This window comes from Schistocerca americana, chromosome 7 (assembly GCF_021461395.2).
Source record: "Schistocerca americana isolate TAMUIC-IGC-003095 chromosome 7, iqSchAmer2.1, whole genome shotgun sequence".
In the NCBI taxonomy this organism is placed as follows: Eukaryota; Metazoa; Arthropoda; class Insecta; order Orthoptera; family Acrididae; genus Schistocerca; species Schistocerca americana.
Genome location: NC_060125.1, coordinates 359339356 through 359364204, shown reverse-complemented (window position 1 = coordinate 359364204; position 24849 = coordinate 359339356).

Here is a 24849-nt window from a genome sequence, read left to right as displayed (position 1 = left end):
TGTTCGGATACAGACCATTCCAGACACAGACCATCTAGACACAACTGGACACATGACTACAAAGTGGAGTCTTGTACAGACACCGGAGCTAAAGAAGTCACAGATTTTTTTTGGTGCCTAATGTAAATCCCAGCAGGAGTACAGCTGCGATTTATCGGGATCGATTGGACAACTAAACACTTGTGAAAAACGAGTTGATCACCATAGCACGAAGAACCAAATGCCCTAGAGGAAACCAGAACTGCAAACTTAACGAATAAGGACTCGCCATCAAACAAGATATTCGAAGAAATCAAAGTCGTTCTCGAAAAATCATTCACAACCTGTCAGACTGGCTGTAGCGTGCGTGTCAGCTTGCAGCGTGTACCCTACGCTGGTAGCAGTTGCGTGCTTGGGACTTCTATGTTAAATAAGTGCACGCTAAACTCAAACCACTACAGCTGTCCGAAGTATAAATTCATACTGGGGCAGCAGGTTCTGTTGATTACTAGTGGATCGTTGAGGGATTAATAGTTATTAATTTGTTAGCAGTGAAGAAACCTGCATTTCAGATCGGTAAAGGCAGCTGTCGCTCCATCGTAGTGGGAAGCCAGAGACGCTACTTCTCAAACGCACAGCAACATGCTTTAAATCTTTGACTGTGAAAGTAATATTCTCCGCAAAATTCATATAGTTTAGGTATTTCTGATTACCATTCCAGTCAATGGTAGATAAATAGATTTAAATTCACTTACAGATAATATGGAAATTAGTACATTAGTTCTTCAGCCTTCAGAAATCAGTTGAAGTGAGTTTCGTCGCACTGTTAATCCACCAGAGATGTGGTTAATATAGCTAACTCTCGTAATTCCAGTCTTTCGAGATAATACGCTATCAGCAATAGTTGCTAATTCATAATCCATTGAAAATCAGGTAAAGCAATTTCTTTCAGGTAGCTTCAACAAAATTTAGCCGTGGCGGCTCATTTCAATATCGATAATTTTTAACTGCCGTCTCACCACGGGACGAAAAAATGGTTCAAATGGCTCTAAGCACTATGGGACTTAACATCTGAGGTCATCAGCCCCCTAGACTTAGAACTACTTAAACCTAACTAACCTAAGAACATCACACACATCCATGCCCAAGGCAGGATTCGAACCTGCGACCGCAGCAGCCGAGTGGTTCCAGACTAAAGCGCCTGGAACCGCTCGGTCACCGCGGCGGTCTTCATTGTGCGGTTGTCGCTGCCTCACCTAGTCTTCAAAGGCGGCCGCTAAAGTCGATTCTTTGTAATTTTGAAGTAACTTGTCTTAAAAAAAATTTCCACTGTTAATATTGTTGTGGTTAAGTAATTGCATTTCTATATCTTGGGCCTAAGTTTTTTCTAGATTTTTAACTGTTTTTGTTTTAAAACTCTTCTGCAAGAGATTCAGTTGTTCGAAGTTTTAATGTTTGTTTTCCCTACGTTTTCGAAGCGAGTGGGCCATTTAAGCATGTTGTGAGCTCCGGCTGATGGTAAGACCCTAGGGAGTTTGTTATTAAATTTCTTCCAATGGTTCAAATGGCTCTGAGCACTATGGGACTTAACATCTGTGGTCATCAGTCCCCTAGAACTTAGAACTACTTAAACCTAACTAACCTAAGGACATCACACACATCCATGCCCGAGGCAGGATTCGAACCTGCGACCGTAGCGGTCGCTCGGCTCCAGACTGTAGCGCCTGGAACCGCACGGCCACTCCGGCCGGCCAAGACGCCTTTGATTAACTAGCTTCGCAGAGGAAATTTTCCCTTTATTGTTTAATACATATTGCATTCTTGTTCTAAATTTTATTGTAAATTTTTTGTGTAAACCTTTGGGTAAGCTCTATCTTATCTTAGTCATTGTTTATTTTTTGGGGGTCCGCCTAATGTCCTGAACTTAAATTCACTTGAAGAAATTTACCTAGAGTTGTTTTAATGATAGTAATTGGCTGGTTTATTTAAAATTGTTTAATTTAAAAATTTTAAGAAGACCAATATTGGTAAAGTCTTATTTCTGGTATTTGTTTGAGGTTTTTACTGTAATTTAACGGCTGTCTTACTCACCATTTTGAACTCTCGTAACGACAAATTAATTTCAATTTTTCTACCCGTTTTTCAAGCGGGACCTGTTATCAAAGAAAAAATATAAAAATAAATGTTGTTGTTGTTCAAGGGCAAATTACACTCCTGGAAATTGAAATAAGAACACCGTGAATTCATTGTCCCAGGAAGGGGAAACTTTATTGACACATTCCTGGGGTCAGATACATCACATGATCACACTGACAGAACCACAGGCACATAGACACAGGCAACAGAGCATGCACAATGTCGGCACTAGTACAGTGTATATCCACCTTTCGCAGCAATGCAGGCTGCTATTCTCCCATGGAGACGATCGTAGAGATGCTGGATGCAGTCCTGTGGAACGGCTTGCCATGCCATTTCCACCTGGCGCCTCAGTTGGACCAGCGTTCGTGCTGGACGTGCAGACCGCGTGAGACGACGCTTCATCCAGTCCCAAACATGCTCAATGGGGGACAGATCCGGAGATCTTGCTGGCCAGGGTAGTTGACTTACACCTTCTAGAGCACGTTGGGTGGCACGGGATACATGCGGGCGTGCATTGTCCTGTTGGAACAGCAAGTTCCCTTGCCGGTCTAGGAATGGTAGAACGATGGGTTCGATGACGGTTTGGATGTACCGTGCACTATTCAGTGTCCCCTCGACGATCACCAGTGGTGTACGGCCAGTGTAGGAGATCGCTCCCCACACCATGATGCCGGGTGTTGGCCCTGTGTGCCTCGGTCGTATGCAGTCCTGATTGTGGCGCTCACCTGCACGCCGCCAAACACGCATACGACCATCATTGGCACCAAGGCAGAAGCGACTCTCATCGCTGAAGACGACACGTCTCCATTCGTCCCTCCATTCACGCCTGTCGCGACACCACTGGAGGAGGGCTGCACGATGTTGGGGCGTGAGCGGAAGACGGCCTAACAGTGTGCGGGACCGTAGCCCAGCTTCATGGAGACGGTTGCGAATGGTCCTCGCCGATACCCCAGGAGCAACAGTGTCCCTAATTTGCTGGGAAGTGGTGGTGCGGTCCCCTACGGCACTGCGTAGGATCCTACGGTCTTGGCGTGCATCCGTGCGTCGCTGCGGTCCGGTCCCAGGTCGACGAGCACGTGCACCTTCCACCGACCACTGGCGACAACATCGATGTACTGTGGAGACCTCACGCCCCACGTGTTGAGCAATTCGGCGGTACGTCCACCCGGCCTCCCGCATGCCCACTATACGCCCTCGCTCAAAGTCCGTCAACTGCACATACGGTTCACGTCCACGCTGTCGCGGCATGCTACCAGTGTTAAAGACTGCGATGGAGCTCCGTATGCCACGGCAAACTGGCTGACACTGACGGCGGCGGCGCACAAATGCTGCGCAGCTAGCGCCATTCGACGGCCAACACCGCGGTTCCTGGTGTGTCCGCTGTGCCGTGCGTGTGATCATTGCTTGTACAGCCCTCTCGCAGTGTCCGGAGCAAGTATGGTGGGTCTGACACCCGGTGTCAATGTGTTCTTTTTTCCATTTCCAGGAGTGTATATTAGTTAAAGGGACCAAGTCCTTCCATATAATTTCCCTGATCCTGGTAATTCTCGATTTCAAAAGCCGCCACACGAACATATTATTATTTTCAAGTTTTCAAACTGCTCTTGGCAGCGTACTATGATAGCCATGTAATGATAATCTTTACATTGTGTACCTTTAAGGCGAAGAATTTCGTGGTAAGGCCAGGTGTGAGTAGAGAACATAATTCCAACAGTCATCATTTCATTTTTCAACATATGTCTTCAGTGTCGTCGTCGCGGCTGGTTTCTCTGCATCGGGCCTCCTTCCGAGGCTGATGGCTGTCGATTCGGGAATGCTGGTGTCCAGCGATGCTATCTGCCGATTTTCCCTCCGCTTCCTCCAGTGTCCATGATGAACATCAAGCAGACAAAGCAAACAAAAACATACGATTGTATTGTAGTATTACATGTTAACAGGAAAATATGTGAATAATTATAATAATGCTTTAGATATTCATCACTACTTATTGTACCAAGTATCGTGCAGCGGTGAAGATTGAGGTTATACAGTATACATAGATCTATACCACCATATAACGACAAGTTGTCGTTTAAGGTTGTTACCACAAATCTCGATAAGTATTCTCCTGATTTACTTCAGATTTTTACACGATGCTCTGATAAACATTTGGACACACACACACACACACACACACACACATATATATATATATATATATATATATTTGTTCTGGGATAAATAATGTTAGTTAAAGGGACCAAGTTCTTCCCTGTCATTTCCCTGATCCTGGTAATTCCCGATTTCAAAAGTCACACCACAAACATATTATTATCTTCAAGTCTTCAAACTGTACTATGTTAACTTCTGTACATGGGCATTAAGACAGGATACTCCAGATGTATCATGTATTTTTTTAGTGATAAAACCACATTTACCAATAATGTACATGAGGGTGAGTCACGTAAAACTTGCACTGAAAATATTGCAGAAATGGAAAGCGCTACTGATGTGCGGTTTTCGCAGAATGGATTGATTGTCAGGAGCTGGTATTGTTAACCTATCAACAGACTGTAATAGTAGAAAGTGTACTTTTTATGCAAGCATACACTTTTTAAAAGCAAGAATGCCTATTGACACTAAAAAACTAAAAGTAGGGTAGACTAGAACGTCAGTGATATTTGTTCCAGGATTCTAGTGCGCATTGTTTAAAAGATATCGTATTTTGAAAAGTTCCCACGTCAACACTTGTTTGTGCTATTCAGCCTACATAGTTGCTACGTACGATAATGTTATGTTTTCTTACAGTGTGCCTGTGCGTTCCTTGAGTGCACTGCGACTTGCTGGTCAGTTCGTGTGTGACAATCCAAGCAGTAGGTTGTGAGTGAACGATGCGATTTACCTATGCAGAAAATGCCGACATGCTAATGGTGTATGGAGAGTGTAGTAAAAATGCAGTTCTTTCTTGTACGGTGTATGTGTCAGTATATCCCAATAGACGTCAACCATCTCGGCAATTTTTTGTCAACCCCCTCAACCAGTTACGTGAAAGTGCTAGTGTAACACGTAGTCAACATAACAGAAGGAAACAAATGACTGCAGAAGAGGAGGAAATTAATGTTCTTGCTGCTGCTGCAGTTGATCTACACGTTAGCTTTCACGCAATCACACGAGGAAGCGGCATGAGTCAGGCAAGTGTCCTCTGCATTCTCCATCGACACAGGCTCCATGCGTATCATACCTCTCTGCATCAAGAGCTGAATGGTAACGATTATGAGAACTCTATCGCCTTGCCGCAATGGATACACCGGATCCCGTGAGATCACCGAAGTTAAGCGCTGTCGGGTGTGGTCGGTACTTGGATGGGTGACGATCCAGGCCGCCGTGCGCTGTTGCCATTTTTCGGGGTCCACTCAGCCTCGTGATGCCAATTGAGAAGCTACTCGACCGAATAGTAGCGGCTTCGGTCAAGAATACCATCATCATAACGACCGGGAGTGCGGTGTGCTAACCCCACGCCCCTCCTATCCGCATCCTCCACTGAGGATGGTCCCGGTAGGCCACTCGTGGCCTGAAGACGGAGCGCTATACATGGGCATTGGGACAGGATACTCCAGATGTATTATGTATCTTGTTTAGTGATGAAGCTTCATTAACCAATCATAGTCAGGTAAACAGCCGAAGCATGCAGTAGTGGTTTTTTGACAGTCACCGTTAGCTTCGTTAGGTGAAACATCAGGGTCCATGGAGTGTACATGTGTGGCATGGGGTAGTGAACCATCAGTGCATATGTCCATTTTTCATAGACGGTACACTGAATGCGCACAAGTATCGCAACCTCCTAACAGACTATATTCCACGGATGCTAAATACATTCCTCTACAGACTAGGAGGAACCTGTGGTACCAACATGATGGCTGTCCAGCCCATAGTGCATTAAGTGCTACAGTACGTCTTTGCGAATTGTTTCCACATTGTTGGATTAAACCCAAAGGATCTGTACCTTGGCCAGTCCACTCTATAGATTTGACGCCTGTAGACTTTTTTCTGTGAAAAACTCCGTGTACAAGGACATACCAACTATACCCGATGATGTGCAATGACGTATTACTGCAGCCTGCTCGGATATATCCGCTGAAATGCTTGCACGTGTGCAGCAGTCGTTCTGTACCAGACTAGAAACGTGTGTCGCCGCTGCCGGTGGTCATTTTGAACGCAAACTGTGATGATCAGTTGTCTCATTACTAGTCAGAATCCACATAATTAGTGCATGCACTTTAGTGTATGCTACCACAGGCATTGCGGAAGTATCAGTGTGGGAAACTTTTCAAAACACGATATCTCGTAAACGACTCGCACTAGGATCTTGCAACAAACACCACCGACAACCTAATTATCCTACTTTTAGTTTGTTAATGTCAATAGAATAGATATTGTTCAATTTAAAAAATTGTATTTTCGCACAAAAATACGTTTTCTAACTATTATTACAATCTGTTGATTGACTAACAATACGAGTCCGTGACTACCAATCCATTCTATGAAAAACACGTTCCATTTCCGCAATATTAGAGCTGCAAATTTCAAATGATTATCCCTGTATAGTACGTAAATGGGACAATATATATATATATATATATATATATATATATATATATATATATATATGTGTGTGTGTGTGTGTGTGTGTGTGTGTGAAACTTTGTTTAACGTTGTTGCTATGAACCTCGAAATACCCTTGACCAAATTATTACAATTTTTTACATGATTCTCTAATAAACGTTCGAACGGAATAGAGGATATACACTGAAGAGCTATTACACTATGACTACCTGATTAGTAGCCAGCATGTCCACCTTTGACACGGACAACAGCGGCGACGCGTTGTGCCATGGAAGCAATGAGGCCTTGGAAGGTTCCTGGAGGGAGTTGCCAACACATCTGCACACAGGGAGGACACCTAATTCCCGTAAACTCAGGGGAGGGTTCAAAATGGTTTAAATGGCTCTGAGCACTATGGGACACAACATCTGAGGTTATAGGTCCCCTAGAACTTAGAACTACTTAAACCTAACTAACCTAAGGACATCACACACATCCATGCCCGAGGCAGGATTCGAACCTGCGACCGTAGCGGTCGCGCGATTCCAGACTGAAGCGCCTAGAACCGCTCGGCCACAACGGACGACTCAGGGGAGGGGAGCCACCGTCAATCACATCAAAGATGTGTTCGATCGGGTTCAGATCTGGCGAGTTGAGGGGGCCAGCACATGAATTGGAGCTCACCACTGTGTTCCTCGAACAATTACACTCCTGGCTTTGTGACATGGCGCATTATCCTGTTGAAAAATGTCACTGCAGTCGTGAAACAAGATCGTCATGAAGGGGTGTAAGTGTATGGCAACCAGTATACGATACTCCTTGGCGATCATGATGGAGCTCCGCTAGAGCTGAGATGCCAACGTGAATGTTCCACAGAGCATAAAGAGAGGCCGTTAGCTTGTCTCCGTTCCGCAGAACATGTGTCAAGGAGCTGTTCCCCTGGAAGACGACGTATTCATGCCCTCCCGTCGGCATGGTGAGGAGGGTAACAGGATCCATCAGAGCATTCAGCTCTCTCCCACTGGGCCGATGTCCAGTGCCGATGGTCAAGAGCCCATTTCAGTCGTAGTTGCCGATGTTGTGGCGGCACATGCATGGTCGTCGCCTTGGAAGCCGATTGTAAGGAGTGTTCAGTGCACTGTGTCTTCAGACGCACTTGTACTCTGCCTAGCAGTAAAGTCCGATGTTAGTTCCCTCACAATTCGCCGCCTGTCCTATTTTACCAGTCCGCCCAGCCTACAATATCCAACATCTGTAATGATGGTTGGCCGCCCAACCCCACGACGTCTGGACATCGTTTCACATTGGTACTCCACCTGCAGAAGATAATCAGCACAGTGCTCCTCGAACACCCGACAATTCGTGCAGTTTGCGAAATGCTCGTGCCAATTCTCCAGGTCATTACAATCTACCCTCGGTCAAACTCAAGCAGACTGCGCGCCTTTCCCATTGTACACGCGGGCAGCAAGTTCACTGAGATTACATGCACCGTGCGTGTATCTGTCTAGCAGTCATTCCTCGTCAGGTGTCGCTGCCATCCACTGGCCGGATTAATATCGGTATAGGTCGGTGGTTATAATGTTCTGGATGATTACATAAGGGGAACTATTGTTAGCTAAAGTCTCGAAATGTTCTTCACCGATTAACCTCAAATTTTTATATGGTTCTCTAATGAAAGATGAGATGTGCACAGGCTACGTCTTTTTCCTAAATATACTCGACATATGAATGTACACTGACAAAAAAACACAAAACCAAAATATAACTAAAGTAGAGTAGTGAAATTTCGGGAATATATTTCTCTAGGTGACATATTTGAGCGATAAACATTGCAAGATCGCAGGTTAACGCAAGGATGAGAGAAGCCATTACAGATGTAAAATTCTGGTACATATATAACCGGTGTAACCACCAGAATGTTGAATGCAAGCATGCAAACGTGTAAGCATTCATTTGTACAGATGCCCGATGTCAGCTTGTGGGATGGAGTTCCATGCCTGGTGCACTTGGTCGGTCAATTCAGGGACAGATTCGTTAATGCTGGTTGTTAATTACTCTGGAGTCGTCATCCGATGATGTCCAGTATGTGCTCGATTGGAGACAGATCAGATGGTCGAATAAACCCAGGCAACATGTCGATACTCTGTAGAGCGACAGCGGTAGGTGGGGGAGCGTTATCCTGCTGGCTGCAAAACATCCACTGGAATGCTGTTCATGAATGGCAGTACAACAGGTCGAATCACCAGACTGACGCACAGATTTGCAGTCAGGGTTCGTGGGATAACCAGCAGAGTGGTCTTCCTGTCATAAGAGATAGCACCCCAGACCATTTGTACAGGTGTAGGTCCAGTGTGAGCAGCACCCAGACAGCTTTTTTGCAGGCCCTCAACTGGACTCCTTCTAACTAACACACGGTCCTCACTGTCACCGAGACAAAATCAGGTTTCATCAGAAAACACAACAGACCTCCACTCTTCCCTCCAATGATCTCTTGCTTGACATCACTGAAGTCACAAATGGCGCTGATTTGGGGTCTGTAGAATGCACGTTATAGGGCGTCTGGCTCGGAGCTGCCTTTGAAATAACCTATTTGCACACTTCGTTGTGCCATTGTGGTACCAACTGCTGCTCAAATCGCTGCTGCAGCTGCAGGACGATGCGCCAGAGCCATACGTCGAACACGATGATCTTCCGTCTTGGTAGTTCCACGGGACCATCCGAAGCCTAATCTTCTTGCGACTGCATATTGGGGTGACCATCGCTGCCACCAGTCATGTACAGTGGCTACCTTCCTGCCAAGTCTTTCTACACTACTGGACATTAAAATTGCTACACCAAGAAGAAATGCAGATGATAAGCTGGTATTCATTGGACAAATATATTGTACTAGAACTGACATGTGATTACATTTTCACCCAATTTGGGTGCATAGATCCTGAGAAATCAGTACCCAGAACAACCACCTCCGGCCGTAATAGTGGCGTTGATATGCCTGGGCATTGAGTCAAACAGAGCTAGGATGGCGTGTACAGGTACAGCTGCCCATGCAGCTTCAACACGATACCACTGTTCATCAAGAGTTGTGACTGGCGTATTGTGACGAGCCAGTTGCTGGGCCACCATTGACCAGACGTTTTCAGTTGGTGAGAGATCTGCAGAATGTGCTGGTCAGGGCAGCAGTCGAACATTATCTGCATGCAGAAAGACCCCTACAGGACTTGCAACATGCGGTCCTGCATTACCCTGCTGAAATGTAGGGTTTCGCAAGGATCGAATGAAGGGTAGAGCCACAGGTCGGAACACATCTGAAATGTAACGTCCACTGTTCAAAGTGCCGTCAATGTTAACAAGAGGTGACCGAGACGTGCAACCAATGGCACCCCATACCATCACGCTTGGTGATACGCCAGTATGGCGATGACGAATATACGCTTCCAATGTGCGTTCACCGCGATGTCGCCACACACGGATGCGACCATCATGATGCTGTAAACAGAACCTGGGTTCATCCGAAAAAACTACGTTTTGCCATTCGTGCACCCACGATCGTAGTTGAGTACACCATCGCAGGCACTTCTGTCTGTGATGCAGCGTCAAGGGTAACCACAGCCATGGTCTCCGAGCTGATAGTCCATGTTGCTGCAAACGTCGTCGGACTGTTCGTGCAGATGGTTTTTGTCTTGCAAACGTCCCCATCTGTTGACTCAGGGCTCGAGACGTGGCTGCACGATCCGCTACAGCCATGCGGATAAGATGCCTGTCATCTCGACTGCTAGTGATACGAGGCCGTTGGGATCCAGCACGGCGTTCCGTATTACCCTCCTGAACCCACCGATTCCATATTCTGGTAACAGTCATTGGATCTCGACCAACGCGAGCAGGAATGTCACGATACGATAAACCGCAATCGCGATAGGCTTCAATCCGACCTTTATCAAAGTCGGAAACGTGATGGTACGCATTTCTCCTCCTTACACGAGGCATCACAACAACGTTTCACCAGGCAAAGCCGGTCAACTGCTGTTTGTGTATGAGAAATCGGTTGGAAACTTTCCTCATGCCAGCACATTGTAGGCGTCGCCACCGGCGCCAACCTTGTGTGAATGCTCTGAAAAGCTAATCATTTGCATATCACAGCATCTTCTTGCTGTCGGTTAAATTTCGCGTCTGTAGCACGTCATCTTCATGGTGTAGCAATTTTAATGGCCAGTAGTGTATAATATCGCAGAAGGAACGTCTATCTTCTTGTAGCTTTATTATACAACCTCGTTCAAACTCAGTGAGGTGTTAATAATGCCGTTTTTATCACCTTAAAGGCCTTCTTAACTAACATTGGCTCATCACGTCCGATCTCAGGGGTAAGTAATGGTCACGACCCTTACAGCGTTTATTTAAAGCAAAGTGGCACTCCTGTCGCCACTTTTATGCGTCGAGAAATTGGAACTGACATCAATATAGAAACACGCCTACCAACTTTCATCTATATTGCACAGCTGCTTCTTGGTGTTGCCGTTTTTTTCCGTCAGTGTATATACACTGATGAGCCAGAATATTATGACCACAACCCTCCTCGAGGCTGTATGCTGCCTGGCGGCGCTGAGGGCATATCACGCGGTAAGAGAATATGAGCCGAGTAGAGACGAATGAGAAAGCATTCTAGTCACGGTAAGAGGCGCAACTGCTTAAATCCACCGACTTAAGCGACTTTGACAAAAGTCAGATTATTGTGGCTCGGTGCCTGGGAGCGAACATCTCGGAAACGGCGAAGCTGGTCTGCTGTTCGCGTGCTGGTATCATGAGCATCTGTGGTAAGTGGATGAAGAATGCTGAAACCACGAGTAGGCGACAAGAAGTCGGACGTCCGTATCCTGTCACAGAAGCTAGGGATCGGAGGCTTGCCCGGCTTCGAACATTGTGTTTCGCAGCAGAGGACCAAACAACATCGTCATTTATGATTACAGTGGGCACGGGATCATCGAGATTGGACTGCGGATCAGTGGAAACGTGTCGCCTGGTCGGATGACTCCCTTTTATTGTTAAACCAGGTCGATGGTAGTGTCCAGGTGCGTCGTCATCCAGCCGAACGTCTGCTCCCAGTTGATGCAGCGCGCCACGGACTCACGTCGGTAGGAGCAGTATTATGTTATGGAAGGCATTTACCGGGGCTTCCATGGGACCTTCGGTAGTAATAGAAGGCACCATTATAGATGTGGACTACGTCAACATTCTTAGAGACAGGTTCCATCAGACTGGACGAAAGCAGTAATCACACCAATCTTTAAACATGGGAACAGAAAAGATTGTAACAACTACAGAGGTATCTCTTTAATCAGAGTTGTGGGTAAAATCTTCTCAGGTATTGTTGAAAGGAAAGTGCGAGTATTAGTTGAGGACAAACTGGATGAAAATCAGTGTGGGTTTAGACCTCTTAGAGGTTGTCAGGACCAGATTTTTAGCTTACGGCAAATAATGGAGAAGTGTTACGAGTGGAACAGGGAATTGTATCTATGCTTTATAGATCTAGAAAAGGCATATGACCGGGTTCCTAGGAGGAAGTTATTGTCTGTTCTAGGAGATTATGGAACAGGAGGCAAACTTTTGCAAGCAACTAAAGGACTTTACGTAAATACTCAGGTAGCAGTTAGAGTTGACGGTAAATTGAGTTCATGGTTCAGAGTAGTTTCAGGGGTAAGACAAGACTGCGACCTGTCTCCACTGTTGTTCATATTATTTGTGGATCATATGTTGAAAACAATAGACTGGCTGGGTGAGATTAAGATATGTGAACACAAAATAAGCAGTCTCGCATATGCGGATGACTTAGTTGCGATGGCAGATTCGATTGAAAGTTTGCAAAGTAATATTTCAGAGCTAGATCAGAAATTTAAGGACTATGGTATGAAGATTAGCATCTCCAAAACGAAAGTAATGTCAGTGGGAAAGAGGTATAAACGGATTGAGTGCCAAATATGAGGAACAAAGTTAAACAGGTGGACGGTTTCAAGTACTTAGGATGCATATTCTCACAGGATGGCAACAAAGTGAAAGAACTGGAAGCCAGGTGTAGCAAAGCTAATGCAGTGAGCGCTCAGCTACGATCTACTCATTTCTGCAAGAAGGCAGTCAGTACCAAGACTAAGTTATCTGTGCACCGTTCAATCTTTCGACCAACTTTGTTGTATGGGAGCGAAAGCTGGGTGGATTCAGGTTACCTTATCAATAAGGTTGAGGTTAAGGATATGAAAGTAGCTAGGATGATTGCAGGTACTAGTAGATGGGAACAATGGCAAGAGGGTGTCCACAATGAGGAAATCAAAGAAAAACTGGGAATGAACTCTATAGATGCAGCAGTCAGGGCGAACAGGCTTAGATGGTGGGGTCATGTTACATGCATGGGAGAAGCAAGGTTACCCAAGAGACTCATGGGTTCAGCAGTAGAGGGTAGGAGGAGTCGGGTTAGACCAAGGAGAAGGTACCTGGATTCGGTTAAGAATGATTTTGAAGTAATAGGCTTAACATCAGAAGAGGCACCAATGTTAGCACTGAATAAGAGATCATGGAAGAATTTTATAAGGGGGACTATGCTCCAGATTGAACGCTGAAAGGCATAATCAGTCTTAAATGATGATGATGATGATGACCTGTAACCCTTTAAGCTTGATATCTTCCTCAACAGTGATGGCATCTTCCAGCTGGGTAACTGTCCGTGGCCGCCCGCTGTGGCCGAGCGGTTCTCGGAGCTTCAATCCCGAACCGCGCTGCTGCTACGATCGCAAGTTCGAATGCTGCCTCGCGCATGGATGTGTATGATGTCCTTAGGTTAGTTAGGTTTAAGCAGTTCTAAGTCTAGGGGACTGATGACTCAGATGTTAAGTCCCATAGTGCTTAGAGGCATTTGAACCATTTTGAACTGTCCGTGTCACAAGGCGAGAATCTTATTACAATGCTTTGAGGAGCATGATACTGAACTCACGTTAATGTCTCGGGCACCAAATACGGATTATCTGAATCCGATGAAGCCCAAGTGGGACTCTATCGGGCATCAGCTCGGCTCCCTAAACATATCTGAATCCGATGAAGCCCAAGTGGGACTCTATCGGGCACCAGCTCGGCTCCCTAAACATTTAGATGGACGCGGGCTACATAATGTTTTAAACCTCAATGTACAGATTTTTGTGTTAAACCTCACTGCGAGTAAGAAATTGCTGTGCTGTGAAAATATGCAGTTTCGTATTCTTTCTAGCAGTCAGTTTTAACTACGATAGCAGGGTATGTAAACCATTAGACAGTGTTTCTCCTTTACAAATGCTTTCTTATATTAAAAAAATATGTAGCCTATGTCCATCTTAATGTTTATTTAGGTATCCTGTAAAAATCTGACGTAATATATACATAGCAAAAGTTGTATACACAACAAGGTACTGTTTTGTTTTCTTCCTCTCCTTCGGATTATGATTAGAATACTACCACGGAATCTAAATCATCTGAAACTTCGCAGACATATGCGTTTGCAGATTAAAACTATGTAAAAAAAAGCTTTAATTTAAGCTACCGTACTCACAGATCCAGCAGGTGGAGAGGTCTCTCTCATACCCCGTATACACATGGTCCAGCCGATTAACCCATTCATTTTAAGCCACCTCTCTTCCCACTCAAGGTTTGTTTTGCAATGACAATAAACAAGGCTCAAGACAGGAGAGAACAGAGAAGAGGAGCAGAGAAGGAGAGGAGGAAATGAATATGTGGACATAGAGAGAAGGTGATGGAGAGAGAGGGGGAGGAGGATATGGAGAGGGAGAACAGGGAGCATGTCATGCACACAGACAGGGGGGGGGGGGAGATGGACGGAGAGAATGAGGAAAGGAATTTAGGAAGTATATTCAATTTCCATGCATATTTAACAATTGCTAAGCAATTCCGGCTGCGATAGTACTGTATCTTTAAAGGCTGCAGTGAATCCATAAACGACAGAACATTGAAAATTGTAATATTTATCTTGCTGTTTTTTAAAAAAAATGCTATAAATATTTATTTACGAAGAAATATCCTCATGAGCGTCCGTTAACTCTCCCTTTGTAATGTTGATTTAACTTACAGGTTTCTTACAGACGTGCAGTTTTACGTTCCGCTGCGGGAAATGGCCTTTTACGAGGTGCACTGCTGCAAATGTCCATGGAGTACTGTTCCCTTTGCTATGTACGCTCGCAGACTTATCGCTATGGACCTCCATTTACTAACAGAAGCAATTTTTGTCGGATTAGAAACCGGCTGTCGGTAAAAAGAAGTGACACCTTTTGTCGCTCTCGGTTAGCATTTTTATGCGCCCACTGTTCTTACGTCATTCCTTATAGTTACGTTGGACAGTCCACGTTGATATATCAACGAATCAGGTATCTTCATTCACAGCGTGGCCACGGTCATGTCCAAAGACGACAGCTCTTCCCTGCCATTCTATTGCCCAAATTACTGTGCTGATTCCATACAACCGACTGATACATACACACCAATTCACTACCATTCGTTTTGTCAGCGGTGGAGAGTCACATGGCTTCTTACTACCAGTGTCGTACACCATCTTCAGCGCTTTGAAGCAACCAATGTGCTCTTTTAAGGGGGTGAGCAATATTTTGTCCGGTGAAATACTTAACAATGGGACACAACAAATGACACGTCACTGATATCCAGTGAGACGATTATTAGGCTTAGTATCGAGCCCTGAGGGACGCCTGATACAGCCTGTCTCAGTAACGACAATGTGGTGCCTGATAGGACGCAGTGTTAGCGAGGTGTCAGGTGTACACAAGGGAAGCAGCAATTTTCTTAAATCATTGTGCAGACTTGAAGGAATTTATGTATCTTCATGTAGTCGTTTACATAGGAGAAACTGATAAGATAAAAACAAACCAAAGCCTGATTTTGTTCGACACAAGAGTTTTCAGCTACGCAATTACTTATGATATAACAGCATAACATTTCATAATGAACAGTTTTAGAACAGTTTTATTGTTCTAGTTTTCTACGATGGCTGACCGTTCGGAGCGTAAAATATGACTTCAATACACAATGAAGATCTCTAAGAGAGACAAAATTTGAGCCAGCTTTCTTGCTCGGTACCCTTTATGTTTGTGTATGTTGTAATTTGTTCCGTAGTCTGTATAAGTTAAAATGCCCAGCTTAATTATTAGTTTGCTCACTACGGAACACATTACAAGAGCGTCTTCTGGAGTGAAAATGGCTGACGAAAGATTTTTTAAAAAGGAACGCAATATTTGTTTGTATCAGACTTCCCCCACAGCAGGTTCTGCGCTTGTTCTATTTTCTTTTGTGTTTTAACAAACTATACGTACGCGCGGAGTACGCTGCGACATAGCAAAAGCCGGCCGGAGTGGCCGTGCGGTTCTAGGCGCTACAGTCTGGAGCCGAGCGACCAGTCCGGTCGCAGGTTCGAATCCTGCCTCGGGCATGGATGTTGTGATGTCCTTAGGTTAATTAGGTTTAAGTAGTTCTAAGTTCTAGGGGACTGATGACCTCAGATATTAAGTCACATAGTGCTCAGAGCCATTTGAACCATTTGAACATACCAAAAAATAGGATGATATGCAACCGTGTAAAGCAGCAGTGCAATGTCACTAAATATGTCCCAAAGTACACCAATAAATCTTCAGACTTTGTTTTAAGAGCAAATGAGACCGCAGGTTGTAAATTGAGCAGAATACCGTTTCATTTAAAAATATGGGGATAGCACGTAGTCTCCGCATCAATGAATTTGTACTTCACAGCGGAAAATTAAGTCTGAAACAGAAATTACTTGCACACAAACAATCAAGAATCGGGAGAGGTAGATAAACAGAACCACGACTCAGTATCTGGTAAAAGTAAAATAATTATTAGTAACTAGCTTAAGAACAAAAATATTTACCTCGTACATCAATTAATGCGAGCTACAGAAAAGATGAGGCTTATTACACCCACTTGTTTAGGAAAATGACGAACGCAATTACTCGAAGGATCACATGCATGGCTCTTACCAGAAAAACATAAAAGGTGATAGACAGTGTGTGTGTGTGAGTATGTGAGTGAGTGTGTGTGTGAAGGATTAAGTAGATGACTTGGTCAGTAATACTGAGTACGGAATTCTAACCAGGTAATGTGCAACACCACGTAATGTCATAAGTGCTGTTACTTATATTCACAGCAATGCCTACGTCAGACCACGTCGTCAGAAAAGCTAATCTTTATTTTTAAAAATTAAAAAAACTTGAATACGTGCAATTAGAGTCCTTAAAACAACCAGTTACCAAATGGACTAGACGTAGCCTGTATACTTTGATTTCGTTGATTTTACTTGTGGTACAATGTTTACGTATCTCTCCTTGCAGTAGACTATAAGTATTCATTATGCCAACTAATTGCATCCGGGGCTCCCCGGCGTATCACATTTCGTGATATCTGTAGGGCAATGGAACATGGAGTCAGAAATAACGCCTGCTGATTGCGATGACATGCAGAAGCAAGATCTACACTCACGGCCCGCAGAGCGCTGAAGGCCAGCGGCCCAGTTTTGAGAATTCCGAGTTGGGAGTTGAAGGCTGGAGTGTGGAAATAGTTCGAGTGTAAAGACAGTAGCAGAAGGGCGTTACCAATAGCGTTACCGAACGCAGCGTACATCGTCTTTGGCATGGATTATTTCCGAAATCTGCAGTTGTGTGTCTAATGTTTCTCGAAAGCAAAGGAACCGACAGCCAAAGATCAGCGATTCACTGTGCTGTCTAGGGCAAACGGTTGGTAACAATCGTCCCTCGCACGTCGGACATTACTGCAGAAGAACAGTTTTCGGAGGTCCTTTACTCATTTTTTTGGCCTTTGTTATCCATCGGCTTTTGTGAAGCTGAATAAATAAGCACAGAGAGCAGCTGTTGTGCGAGTTTCTAGTGTGAAAAAGGTTTTCAGATACCGCTACCAGTCACAAAACGTTTTGATTACTGAATTATTTATTTAGCGACGTGTTTGGAGATGCTACTTCATTGTCAGGCCATACTGGAGTTACAAAACCATTGCACATAAATGTTTATAGATATTAAAATTTCTTTAAATGATTGTTGCGACCATCCTTTGGAGAGAGAGAAGAATAACACAGCGTGAAGAAGGAAGGAAGATTGGTTTTAATGGTCCGTCAACATCGAGGTCATTAGACATGGAACCCAAGATCGGATGGATGGGGAAGGAAATCGGCAATGCCCTTTCAAAGGAACCATTCCGCCATTTGCCTAGAGCAGTTGAAGGAAATCATGGAAATCATAGAAAAGTATGCTAACCAGTGCGTCACCTCTCTCGGTACAAACTAGTATGAGGCGATGTCACTTTGTATATTCGTCTGTTGTTCATATGAAAATTTTTATGAAACAATCACGCACTTTGTTCTTGTGGCTTGTGAAGTGCTGAGGTATCGCTGTTTCCATCACTCTCTTGGATTTCTTCACCATTGTTCACAAACTTCCCAGGGCTGGTTTTATGACTCGATACCGTAACGCAAAACAAATCAGCAGTGCAGGCAACAAGATGGCGGTTAAAACAAGGCTAGTTTCGATTTGACTATCGATATTTCGATTATGGTGATGTTGGTAGCACTGTCTTCAGCATGTCTTGCTGTTGTATTACTGATATTGGTTGGTGTAATATATTACAAAATGAGCGACTGTGACAATTTTGTGATACAAATGGCAGTAAAAACCATTTTATTTTAGGAATTACAAAGATATTTCTGGGGTCTATACTCGTACATAACCATAATATGATGCACTTACTATTAAAAGTACTGAATTGAAATTAATGATAATTAATTGAAACCCTCAGCTGCTGACAGGTGTTGTCGATACACCTCTTCATATTTCTTCATATATATGAATTGAAATTTATAAGGAAATGTGAATTTTGGACTCTGCCATTTCATTTAGGATCTCAATTTTCGACTTATAGCCATGGTTGAATATTTCCATTTCTTCCAAGATTTCCATTCTCTAGTTCTTTTCTAAAGTATGCAGTGCTTTGACAATTTATGTATTTTGCTATAGCTGACTTATTAGCTTTATCCAGTCTGAAAGAGTCAATCTGTTCTTTGTAACGATGTTTAAAATTTCTTTCCATTTGGCTAATGTAGTATTAGTCGCAGTGAGTGTGTAATTTTATAAATTTGTGATTTGCACAGTTTCTCAATAGGCTGTATGATGTCATGGACCAGTTTTTGTATTAATTTGTTGTTCACGGCAAAAGTGATCCTCATATCCGTGTTTATAATCGGCTTGGCTATTTTGTCTGAGATTACTCCTAAATGTGGTATTGTTATACTCAGCTTTTTGTATGTTGTGGGGGATAGCCATGTTAGTTGGTTTGTTTTTGTTTTTAGCTATGCATTGTGAAAGTGCACCTGTTTCATGTTAATGATAGCCACTGCTGTGTGCAATGTATTCGAAAGTGTTTATTTCTGACTCGCTGTCAGCAGCATTGAGTGGTAATTCCTGTGCTGTGTTTAAGAAGGATCTGAATGTAGGTTGTTTATGTGAGTTTGGGTGTGTGTGTGGAAGATTTATAAATGACACTGTCTGTGCTTGTTGGTTATCTATGTATGTTGATGTTCAGCGTCTGGTTTGTGTTCGTTTTGGTCATGTCTAACAAATTTATTTTGTTATCTTTGTGGTTATCTATGGTGAAATGGATGTTATTATGTAAGTTATTGAATCTGTTTATCAAAGTTTCTATTTCTTCATTAGTATCATTATTACAATGAATGTGTAATCTACATATCTACAGTAGTGCACAATTTTCTGGGTGATTATGTCCTTGTTGATCAGAATTTTTTTCAAGGTAACTGATGAAAATGTCTGCAATGATTCCACTGAGAAGACCCCTCATTGACAGGCCCATATCCTGTTCATACATTTTTCCATTGAATGTGCAATGATTGTGGGAGACAACAATCACTAGCAATTCTATTAGTTCAACTATTTCGACTGTCGACATAGCTTGGCATTTTAATAAGTTTTATCCATGGCAATAAGTAAAAAAATGAGATCCTAAATGAAACGACAGAGTTCAAAAAATCATAGTTGTTCACAAATTTCTGTTCAGTACTGTTCAGTACTGCATGACATTAAGGTTATGTATGAGTCTAGATCCCTGAAATATCTTTGTAATTCTTAAAGTAGAGAGTTTTTATACCGTCATTTGTATTATAAAAGTGTCACAGTCGCTCATTGTGTAATATATTATGTCAACCACTATCAGTAATACAACAGCAAGACATGCAAAAGACATTGTTACTGCCAACACCAGGATCGATATATCGATAGTCAAATCGAAACTAGCCTGGTTTTGACCGCCATCTTGTTACCTTCGCTACTGATTTGTTATAAAGTCACAATAGTGAAATTTGTGAACAATAGTGATGAAATCTAAGAGCGCCATGAAAACAGCGATAGCTCTGCACATCGCAAGAAGAAAGCCACGCTACAAGAATAAAGTGTGTGACCGTTTTATAAAAATTTCCATATGGACAAGAGGTCAATACACAAAGTGACATCACTTTATACTAGGTTATCCTCTATACTAGGTTATCCTTTATACTAGGTTATCCTCTATACTAGGTTATTCTTTATACTAGGTTATCCTCTATACTAGGTTATCCTCTATTCTCCCCATTTTCAACAATTTCAGTATATTACCAGACAATAACTCCAGTCATCAATGACACATCAGCTGCATAGTTACATTACAGAGCAATTAGAGGTAGAAGGCAATCAACAGGCATCTGAATTAATACATCGCGAGAAATAGCATTGTGTTAATCTAGCATCTCAGGCTTGTGCAGCAATACAGTATGAGAATACTGCCATTGCTGAGGTAAGTGAAGACAGAGTGGTAGCCAACCGCTACTGTTTACTTTAACCTACAAGCTCTTAAGAGACAACGACCCCGGTTTTTATGCCCTGAAACATTACCCCTATACATGAATTCTGACCCACACGTGAGTAAACGCGACATGACATAACTAAGTTTCGTAGCGGCAAGACTTTCCCAAAGCCCACTGGAATAATTATGTGGATTTAACAAGTATTATTCAAAACAAAATTGAAATTATAATCCTTACAATAGACCTTATGCACGTACTAACTATACATGTGCGAGAATTGCTTCTTATGGATACAATACGTTTTATGCAAAAGGTTTTTGCTCTATACATCTTACAACACCTAATAGTTTGAAAAATAATCTGACATAGTGTGTTAGCAGAAATAAAATCAATGTTTCCGTCTTTGCAGCCTCGTGCCTTGAAGTTTTACAGCATCATAAACTCACCTGTACAACTCGCAACTTTATTTCACCAAACTGTAATCTCTGCTTCACACAGATTATACCATCACAGCTTAAAAAGCAGTTAAAATGACTGTAATAAATTTCTAGACATAGTTCTTGAGGGAAAACGTGTGGAGGAATGCAATAAGTGGAAGGTTAATTTGAACACAGAGCAGGGGTACTGAAAGTAACCTCATAAAAATCCCAAATTATGCTGGCGCTTAATACCGTGGCGTGAAAAACTTACGGCGAAGGTAACTTTCGTATGATGTGCAACTGCCAAGTAACACAACTTGTTGAAGCTTGGACCACACATAGAAAGGACTGTTACAGTATGGTATAAAAGGTAACTGAAAGAAATACTCAGTGAGACGAACAGCCATATCACTTTTACTCAAAGACAATAATTACAAGTGAAGTCACCGCGTTATGTGATGGAGCCCTGGACGTTACAAATGACGAGACATGGTTCTTAATAGGATGTGTGGTCATCACGAACGGCAATGCATGCTGTGCAAACTCTTTCCATGCTGGTCACAAGTTTGATAAAAGGATGACGACTGCTGGATGGTCGTTGATGAATGTGGATATTCTGCAATACGTTTCCCGAACTCATCACACAGGTACTTCATGGGATTTAAGGTGGGAGAACGGGTAGGCGAGTCCATTCGCTGAATATCCTCTTGTTCCTTGAGATACTCCAACTGCGCCGTTTGAAGACGTTGCGCAAGGTCATCCATAAAAATGAAGCCAAAGCCGCATGTACCCGTGTGAAGACGCACATGGGGAAGAAGTACAGTGTCAGAATAACATTCACCGGTGAGTGTACTATGTTCAGATATTTGGGATGGTGCGAAGAGTACAGGGACTGGACCAACGAGGAGTGGGTCGCATGCCCTTCTCGCATGAGAGCAGATTCAGTCTACGAATTGATGCTGGACGTACCCCCATATAACGAGAAGTGGCAACACGTACTGCACCTAGGAACATTGTCGAAATTGATCGTTTTGGTGTTCCAGGTGCTATAGTGTGGGGAGGCTTAACACTGGATGGGTGTGCTGACCTCCAAATCTTCGAAAACGGTACTCCTTCCTCATGTACGTCTTTTTAGGTGGTATTCAGCCCTGACTTCATTTTTAGGCTTCCGTATCTAAATCAGAGATCTTATAGAATCGCTTTGTAGTCTGTCTGTCTATCTCTCCGACTGTTAAGACCCGGAACGGGTAGGCGTATCAAGTTGAAACTTATGTCGCATACTAATGTCTACAGTGCCATGGCGGTGTAAAACTTTTAAGTTTCTGAGACAAAGCAATCAAAAGATACGGTTGGGAAGGGAGTTAGACAGGGTTGTAGCCTCTCCCCGATGTTATTCAATCTGTATATTGAGCAAGCAGTAAAGGAAACAAAAGAAAAATTCGGAGTAGGAATTAAAATCCACGGAGAAGAAATAAAAACTTTCAGGTTCGCCGATGACATTTTAATTCTGTCAGAGACAGCAAAGGACTTGGAAAAGCAGTGGAACGGAATGGACAGTGTTTTGAAAGGAGGATATAAGATGAACATCAACAAAAGTAAAACGAGGATAATGGAATGTAGTCGAATTAAGTCGGGTGATGCTGAGGGAATTAGATTAGGAAATGAGACACTTAAAGTAGTAAAGGAGTTTTGCTATTTGGGGAGCAAAATATCTGATGATGGTCGAAGTAGAGAGGATATAAAATGTAGACTGGCAATGGCAAGGAAAGAGTTCCTGAAGAAGAGAAATTTGTTAACATCGAGTATAGATTTAATGTCAGGAAGTCGTTTCTAAAAGTATTTGTATGGAGTGTGGCCATGTACGGAAGTGAAACGTGGACGATAAATAGTTTGGACAAGAAGAGAATAGAAGCTTTCGAAATGTGGTGCTGAAGATTAGATGGGTAGATAACACAACTAATGAGAAGGTATTGATTAGAATTGGGAAGAAGAGAAATTTGTGGCACAACTTGACTAGGAGAAGGGATCGATTGGTGGGACACGTACTGAGGCATCGAGGGATCACCAATTTAGTATTGGAGGGCAGTGCGGAGGGTAAAATTCATAGAGGGAGAGCAAGAGATGAATACACTAAGCAGATTCAGAAGGATGTAGGGAGATGAAGAAGCTTGCACAGGATAGAGTGGCGTGGAGAGCTGCATCAAACCAGTCTCAGGACTGAAGACCACAACAACAACATTTATGTAATATATTTTGATGCTCTAAAACTCACTCATCAAAACCTACGGAGTTGTGTAATGCCCAGGAGACCATCTTATATCTCGGAGTCTTCAGTGTAATTATTTTCATTGATCCAGACTCACGAAATTTGGCAAGAAGAAGTTTTCACAGTACAAGTAAAGAAAAAACCCGAGAGGTGTTCAATTGTAATTATTTCACACAAAAATATTAGAAATTACATTGTGTTCATCATCTGTGAAGAGCGAAATAGAAAAATATTACTGCATGCAAACATAAAATGGAAGCTGTAGTAATCTTTTAGTAAATAAATGAGAAATATTTTATTAAATATTTAGATTCAGATACAGTCTTGGAGTTCCTGGGACCAATATATTGCCAACGTCGATATCGATAACCGGCAATAATCTTCGAGTTTCACGATTCAATACATATATAAACTGAAGTCCTCTGCCCGCTTCTTTTTATATGTCCAGGTTAATCTCAGGAACTACTGTAGAGATTTTGATATGGTCTTGGAGTTCCTGCGACCCATATATTGCCAGTATCGATATCGATAACCGGCAATAATCTTCGAGTGTCACGATTCCTAGAATGGTTGAACTGTCAGTATGGGACCCTCAGTGCCCAAGTCCTATTCGCAATTGCCCATTTTTTATCGATAATATTGTGTGACCTCATCGAATAACGTTGGTGGAAGAGCTCTTGGAACGAGAGGAAATTCCCAGGCCTCGCTGGTAGCCCGCCAGAAAGTGTTTTCACTAAGTTTCTGCGAAGTAACGTAATCTCTAGACCAGCCACTCCGTCAGACCCCTGTGGGCGTGTCGCCCCGCTCTTATGACAATGTCGGCGTCTGGAAAGCATCCACTCGACTCCTTCACACCCGTCGGCTTAACCCTTTCAAGATCAGCAGAACCCGCCTGTCACCAGACCACCCGGGTGACGAGAGACGCTGCGTGGGAAGTCCGTGTGTGAAGGAATCGAACTACTCAGAGTGAGATAGAAATGTGAGAGGGGGCTCATGCCACCTCTCAGTCTTTCTCTCAACACTTTTTGTCGGATCACCACCGATCCTGCGATACGCTGAATCAGACAGTGAACACTGGATCTTTTGAATGTAACTTGCTTGTCTAAAACAACGGTACACTTGTCCCTGTCCGAATGTAAAATAACAATATCTGCATCAGCTATAAGTGAATGCAAAGCAGCTCTCTCAGCTGCTGTGACATCGCATCAAGCAACATGCTGCCCTGACTCTTGTTCGTGAAAGCATCCACTACATTCGTCGACAGTTGGGTTTTGCTTCCAAGGAATTGCTTAATGACTACTTCGAAAAATTCAGATTTTTCTTGAACGATGTTGCATGGTTGCATACTCACTGGGAATTTCATTCTGTAACTGCCCGGCGTTTGGCGAAGCTTCAGCGTTTCCGTGGTTCAGAGTCTAATAATATATCTCGGCGTCCTGTGATAAATCTCATGAAGAAAGCTTTTGACGGCGCAGTTTTACCCGTGCTGGGGAAAGGTTTAAATTTGGTACCGACTCACAAGCGTTTGTCGGAGGTTGATATTAATAGTTTTGTTGAAT